This window comes from Pseudorasbora parva, chromosome 5 (assembly GCF_024679245.1).
Source record: "Pseudorasbora parva isolate DD20220531a chromosome 5, ASM2467924v1, whole genome shotgun sequence".
Lineage (NCBI taxonomy): Eukaryota > Metazoa > Chordata > Actinopteri > Cypriniformes > Gobionidae > Pseudorasbora > Pseudorasbora parva.
The window spans coordinates 3,859,794-3,867,293 of NC_090176.1; the positions used below are offsets into that span (position 1 = coordinate 3,859,794).

Consider the following 7,500-nt stretch of genomic DNA (forward strand, 5'->3'; position numbering starts at 1 on the left):
CCATCCTCTGCTAAGGCTTCTTCTCTTATTTACATGCTTTATCCCAAATTAAGAGCAACTTCCATATCCCGCTTGTGAAAACCTGGAGCCTCTTGGTCCTGGAACTATAACAATACTGCACAATGTTCTGGAAAGCTGGTGTAGTAGTCGCTTGTTGAGAAATCTTTGTGTGTAGGACCTGTTTAAATGCCTCATTGACTGAGCCACCTGAATGAGATGGAGAATTAGAAGAGCAAGCGAGTCATACCCCAGTGGCCTGTCGAAGTAGCCGCTCAGTGGATCACTTTGTGTGCTGGCCATGTGTAAATGCCAAGCCTTTTGTTGCCACTGAAGCAGAAGTAATGGGGCAAACGAGAGATGGGCTTTAACAGCCCCAGTGGCCTAATGGATAAGGCACTGGCCTCCTAAGCCAGGGATTGTGGGTTCGAGTCCCATCTGGGGTGGGTTTACAGCAGAGTGGCGCAGCGGAAGCGTGCTGGGCCCATAACCCAGAGGTCGATGGATCGAAACCATCCTCTGCTAAGACCACTTTACTTATTTACGTGTCTTGTTCCTATTTGAAGAAGAGCTAATGCACTTCTATTCTGAAGCCATAATCATTTTCACCAGATATCATCTGTGACTGAGGACCACTTTGTGTGTGCCTAAACGCAAGTCCTATTGAAAACACCTGTGAATTGGAGCTCTTCTATGGCGAGCAGAGTGGCCCGGTGGCCTGGTAAATGAATTGTTCATCTGGATTACTTTGTGTGCTGGCCTTGATTAAATACCAAGCCTATTGTTGTCACGGAATCAGCAGTAAATGGGGCATACAAGGGCTTATTTTTTACAGCCTCAGTGTCCTAATGGATAAGTCACTGGCCTCCTATGCCAATGTTTGTGGGTTCGAGTCCTGTCTAGGGTGGTTTTCAGCAGAGTGGCGCAGCGGAAGCGTGCTGGGCCCATAACCCAGAGGTCGATGGATCGAAACCATCCTGTGCTAAGTCTTCTTTACTTATACAAATTCTCTGTCCCCACTTGAAGAAAAGCTGCCACAGGTCTATGCTAAAACCCTTTGTTGTTTTCATCTGTTCTCGTTTATGACAGAGGAGCACTTGATGTGTGCCTAAACACAAGTCCTTTCCAAAGCATCTGGGAACGGCGCATGTGTCGCCAGGAGCAGAGTGGCGCAGCGGAAGCGTGCTGGGCCCATAACCCAGAGGTCGATGGATCGAAACCATCCTCTGCTAAGACTTTCTTTTTTTTTTTACTTATATAATGCTCTGTTCCTTGCTGAAGAAAAGCTGCCTCTGCTCAAAGCTAAAAACCCTTTGTTGCTTTCACCTGATCTCATTAATGACTTTTCTGGCAGAGGCACTTCATGTGTTACTTCATGTGCACTTCATGTGTGCCTAAACGCAAGTCATTTTGAAAACACCTGTGAATGGGAGCTTTTCTATAACAAGCAGAGTGGCGCAGCGGAAGCGTGCTGGGCCCATAACCCAGAGGTCGATGGATCGAAACCATCCTCTGATAAGGCTTCTTCTCTTATTTACATGCTTTATCCCAAATTAAGAGCAACTTCCACATCCCGCTTGTGAAAACCTGGAGCCTCTTGGTCCTGGAACTATAACAATACTGCACAATGTTCTGGAAAGCTGGTGTAGTAGTCGCTTGTTGAGAAATCTTTGTGTGTAGGACCTGTTTAAATGCCTCATTGACTGAGCCACCTGAATGAGATGGAGAATTAGAAGAGCAAGCGAGTCATACCCCAGTGGCCTGTCGAAGTAGCCGCTCAGTGGATCACTTTGTGTGCTGGCCATGTGTAAATGCCAAGCCTTTTGTTGCCACTGAAGCAGAAGTAATGGGGCAAACGAGAGATGGGCTTTAACAGCCCCAGTGGCCTAATGGATAAGGCACTGGCCTCCTAAGCCAGGGATTGTGGGTTCGAGTCCCATCTGGGGTGGGTTTACAGCAGAGTGGCGCAGCGGAAGCGTGCTGGGCCCATAACCCAGAGGTCGATGGATCGAAACCATCCTCTGCTAAGACCACTTTACTTATTTACGTGTCTTGTTCCTATTTGAAGAAGAGCTAATGCACTTCTATTCTGAAGCCATAATCATTTTCACCAGATATCATCTGTGACTGAGGACCACTTTGTGTGTGCCTAAACGCAAGTCCTATTGAAAACACCTGTGAATTGGAGCTCTTCTATGGCGAGCAGAGTGGCCCGGTGGCCTGGTAAATGAATTGTTCATCTGGATTACTTTGTGTGCTGGCCTTGATTAAATACCAAGCCTATTGTTGTCACGGAATCAGCAGTAAATGGGGCATACAAGGGCTTATTTTTGACAGCCCCAGTGTCCTAATGGATAAGTCACTGGCCTCCTATGCCAATGTTTGTGGGTTCGAGTCCTGTCTAGGGTGGTTTTCAGCAGAGTGGCGCAGCGGAAGCGTGCTGGGCCCATAACCCAGAGGTCGATGGATCGAAACCATCCTGTGCTAAGTCTTCTTTACTTATACAAATTCTCTGTCCCCACTTGAAGAAAAGCTGCCACAGGTCTATGCTAAAACCCTTTGTTGTTTTCATCTGTTCTCGTTTATGACAGAGGAGCACTTGATGTGTGCCTAAACACAAGTCCTTTCCAAAGCATCTGGGAACGGCGCATGTGTCGCCAGGAGCAGAGTGGCGCAGCGGAAGCGTGCTGGGCCCATAACCCAGAGGTCGATGGATCGAAACCATCCTCTGCTAAGACTTTCTTTTTTTTTTTACTTATATAATGCTCTGTTCCTTGCTGAAGAAAAGCTGCCTCTGCTCAAAGCTAAAAACCCTTTGTTGCTTTCACCTGATCTCATTAATGACTTTTCTGGCAGAGGCACTTCATGTGTTACTTCATGTGCACTTCATGTGTGCCTAAACGCAAGTCATTTTGAAAACACCTGTGAATGGGAGCTTTTCTATAACAAGCAGAGTGGCGCAGCGGAAGCGTGCTGGGCCCATAACCCAGAGGTCGATGGATCGAAACCATCCTCTGCTAAGGCTTCTTCTCTTATTTACATGCTTTATCCCAAATTAAGAGCAACTTCCACATCCCGCTTGTGAAAACCTGGAGCCTCTTGGTCCTGGAACTATAACAATACTGCACAATGTTCTGGAAAGCTGGTGTAGTAGTCGCTTGTTGAGAAATCTTTGTGTGTAGGACCTGTTTAAATGCCTCATTAACTGAGCCACCTGAATGAGATGGAGAATTAGAAGAGCAAGCGAGTCATACCCCAGTGGCCTGTCGAAGCAGCCGCTCAGTGGATCACTTTGTGTGCTGGCCATGTGTAAATGCCAAGCCTTTTGTTGTCACTGAAGCAGAAGTAATGGGGCACACGAGAGATGGGCTTTAACAGCCCCAGTGGCCTAATGGATAAGGCACTGGCCTCCTAAGCCAGGGATTGTGGGTTCGAGTCCCATCTGGGGTGGGTTTACAGCAGAGTGGCGCAGCGGAAGCGTGCTGGGCCCATAACCCAGAGGTCGATGGATCGAAACCATCCTCTGCTAAGACCACTTTACTTATTTACGGGTCTTGTTCCTATTTTAAGAAAAGCTAATGCACTTCTATTCTGAAGCCATAATCATTTTCACCAGATATCATCTGTGACTGAGGACCACTTTGTGTGTGCCTAAACGCAAGTCCTATTGAAAACACCTGTGAATTGGAGCTCTTCTATGGCGAGCAGAGTGGCCCGGTGGCCTGGTAAATGAATTGTTCATCTGGATTACTTTGTGTGCTGGCCTTGATTAAATACCAAGCCTATTGTTGTCACGGAATCAGCAGTAAATGGGGCATACAAGGGCTTATTTTTTACAGCCTCAGTGTCCTAATGGATAAGTCACTGGCCTCCTATGCCAATGTTTGTGGGTTCGAGTCCTGTCTAGGGTGGTTTTCAGCAGAGTGGCGCAGCGGAAGCGTGCTGGGCCCATAACCCAGAGGTCGATGGATCGAAACCATCCTCTGCTAAGTCTTCTTTACTTATGCAAATTCTCTGTCCCCACTTGAAGAAAAGCTGCCACAGGTCTATGCTAAAACCCTTTGTTGTTTTCATCTGTTCTCGTTTATGACAGAGGAGCACTTGATGTGTGCCTAAACACAAGTCCTTTCCAAAGCATCTGGGAACGGCGCATGTTTCGCCAGGAGCAGAGTGGCGCAGCGGAAGCATGCTGGGCCCATAACCCAGAGGTCGATGGATCGAAACCATCCTCTGCTAAGACTTTCTCTTTTGTTTTTACTTATATAATGCTCTGTTCCTTGCTGAAGAAAATCTGCCTCTGCTCAAAGCTAAAAACCCTTTGTTGCTTTCACCTGATCTCATTAATGACTTTTCTGGCAGAGGCACTTCATGTGTTACTTCATGTGTGCCTAAACGCAAGTCATTTTGAAAACACCTGTGAATGGGAGCTTTTCTATAACAAGCAGAGTGGCGCAGCGGAAGCGTGCTGGGCCCATAACCCAGAGGTCGATGGATCGAAACCATCCTCTGCTAAGGCTTCTTCTCTTATTTACATGCTTTATCCCAAATTAAGAGCAACTTCCATATCCCGCTTGTGAAAACCTGGAGCCTCTTGGTCCTGGAACTATAACAATACTGCACAATGTTCTGGAAAGCTGGTGTAGTAGTCGCTTGTTGAGAAATCTTTGTGTGTAGGACCTGTTTAAATGCCTCATTGACTGAGCCACCTGAATGAGATGGAGAATTAGAAGAGCAAGCGAGTCATACCCCAGTGGCCTGTCGAAGTAGCCGCTCAGTGGATCACTTTGTGTGCTGGCCATGTGTAAATGCCAAGCCTTTTGTTGCCACTGAAGCAGAAGTAATGGGGCACACGAGAGATGGGCTTTAACCCTTAAAGACCTAGAACATTTTTGGGGCGCCTGATGTGCCTCTACTTTTCTTTGTTTTTCTCCCCTATTCTAGCAGTTAGCATCAAGTGCTATATATCATTTTAAACAGGAGAACCTGAAGTTTCCATCTAGCTCATTTGATGTCCCAATTTTACATTTATTTATTCTGAGAATGGATTAAATTAATATAATTTCAAGAAAAATGGCAGCAAAAATGTGATGTTTTTGCTGTGAACTCGAACAGAACTTCATGAAGTTTGGATTTTTTGCTTTAGAAAGTTAGACTTGGTTGTTTTACACTTCCAGATTAAATTTTGTCTACATGTAACAATCCCTTAGCAAGTTATAGCCATTTATTATAACATTATTCTAGGCGTTTCTAGGTTTTTGAGTGAAAACAGGTGTATTTTATTTACTGATAATGTGTCCTAAAAAGTTCAAGTAATAAAGTAAATAGAAAGATTGTTATATAGGCCTAATAACAATACTGAAACATTTTTCTTCAGAGAAATATATTATAATTTGAGCATGAAAAACAAACGCAAACAATACCTCAAGTTGTGACAACAAACCATGAAATAAAATATACTGAGGCTACTTTTACATGTGGGCGGCTATTTTCATAAACGGACATTTCAACTTCTCTGCACATAATCTTCTCAAACACAAATTGAGGAAAATATAATAGTGAAAATGTGTAAAACACAAACTACATACGAATAGAGATATATACTGGCTGTGCTCTGAGAGAGAGCGCTTTGCACGCGTTTATTTCTGTTTGGTTTCATGATGCATGCAAATTCACACCCACGTTCATTTTTCAGAGAAACGTGATTCGTGGTTCAAAAGACCAAACACTGTGTTTATTGGTTGAGTTGATTAAAATGTTTCAACGAATCTGGGCACAGGGGGGTGGGACTAATAAAAAAATAATAATTTCTGTTTGGCTCAGGGGAACAACCCACGTGTTTCCTGGACAAATCAATGCTGCATATTTTGATGACGCATCCACGCTGACTATGGAGCCTCTGAATGATCAATCGCGAGACATATTATACCTATGGAAAGTGGAGATACTCCTCTTTATGGTGCAGTTTACAGCATACATATTGGATTAGCGGTTAATAAGTTATTAAACATTTTAGAACGATAGTTATTTTTAGTCAATGCTGCATATTTTGATGACGCATCGATGCTGACAACGGAGCCTCTGAATGATCAATCGCGAAACATATTATACCTATGGAAAGCGGAGATTCTCCTCTTTACGGTGCAGTTTACAGCATACAGATTGGATTTGCGGTTTAAAAGTTATTAAACATTTTAGAACGATAGTTATTTTTAGCCGCGGGCGGCTGTCTCGGTCTTTAAGGGTTAACAGCCCCAGTGGCCTAATGGATAAGGCACTGGCCTCCTAAGCCAGGGATTGTGGGTTCGAGTCCCATCTGGGGTGGGTTTACAGCAGAGTGGCGCAGCGGAAGCGTGCTGGGCCCATAACCCAGAGGTCGATGGATCGAAACCATCCTCTGCTAAGACCACTTTACTTATTTACGTGTCTTGTTCCTATTTGAAGAAGAGCTAATGCACTTCTATTCTGAAGCCATAATCATTTTCACCAGATATCATCTGTGACTGAGGACCACTTTGTGTGTGCCTAAACGCAAGTCCTATTGAAAACACCTGTGAATTGGAGCTCTTCTATGGCGAGCAGAGTGGCCCGGTGGCCTGGTAAATGAATTGTTCATCTGGATTACTTTGTGTGCTGGCCTTGATTAAATACCAAGCCTATTGTTGTCACGGAATCAGCAGTAAATGGGGCATACAAGGGCTTATTTTTTACAGCCTCAGTGTCCTAATGGATAAGTCACTGGCCTCCTATGCCAATGTTTGTGGGTTCGAGTCCTGTCTAGGGTGGTTTTCAGCAGAGTGGCGCAGCGGAAGCGTGCTGGGCCCATAACCCAGAGGTCGATGGATCGAAACCATCCTCTGCTAAGTCTTCTTTACTTATACAAATTCTCTGTCCCCACTTGAAGAAAAGCTGCCACAGGTCTATGCTAAAACCCTTTGTTGTTTTCATCTGTTCTCGTTTATGACAGAGGAGCACTTGATGTGTGCCTAAACACAAGTCCTTTCCAAAGCATCTGGGAACGGCGCATGTGTCGCCAGGAGCAGAGTGGCGCAGCGGAAGCGTGCTGGGCCCATAACCCAGAGGTCGATGGATCGAAACCATCCTCTGCTAAGACTTTCTTTTTTTTTTTACTTATATAATGCTCGGTTCCTTGCTGAAGAAAAGCTGCCTCTGCTCAAAGCTAAAAACCCTTTGTTGCTTTCACCTGATCTCATTAATGACTTTTCTGGCAGAGGCACTTCATGTGTTACTTCATGTGCACTTCATGTGTGCCTAAACGCAAGTCATTTTGAAAACACCTGTGAATGGGAGCTTTTCTATAACAAGCAGAGTGGCGCAGCGGAAGCGTGCTGGGCCCATAACCCAGAGGTCGATGGATCGAAACCATCCTCTGCTAAGGCTTCTTCTCTTATTTACATGCTTTATCCCAAATTAAGAGCAACTTCCACATCCCGCTTGTGAAAACCTGGAGCCTCTTGGTCCTGGAACTATAACAATACTGCACAA

General features: G+C 45.0%; 4 non-coding genes across 4 annotated transcripts; all 4 read left to right on the top strand.

Annotated features, from left to right (window-relative positions):
- The first annotated feature begins 370 nt into the window (after window positions 1–370).
- On the top strand, window positions 371–443 carry trnar-ccu (transfer RNA arginine (anticodon CCU)). Its single transcript has one exon. It is a non-coding gene; the product is annotated as a tRNA-Arg (tRNA).
- A 1,429-nt stretch (window positions 444–1,872) lies between these two features.
- Window positions 1,873–1,945, top strand: trnar-ccu (transfer RNA arginine (anticodon CCU)). The gene has a single exon. It is a non-coding gene; the product is annotated as a tRNA-Arg (tRNA).
- A 1,429-nt stretch (window positions 1,946–3,374) lies between these two features.
- Window positions 3,375–3,447, top strand: trnar-ccu (transfer RNA arginine (anticodon CCU)). The gene has a single exon. It is a non-coding gene; the product is annotated as a tRNA-Arg (tRNA).
- A 2,798-nt stretch (window positions 3,448–6,245) lies between these two features.
- On the top strand, window positions 6,246–6,318 carry trnar-ccu (transfer RNA arginine (anticodon CCU)). Its single transcript has one exon. It is a non-coding gene; the product is annotated as a tRNA-Arg (tRNA).
- Window positions 6,319–7,500: the final 1,182 nt, after the last annotated feature.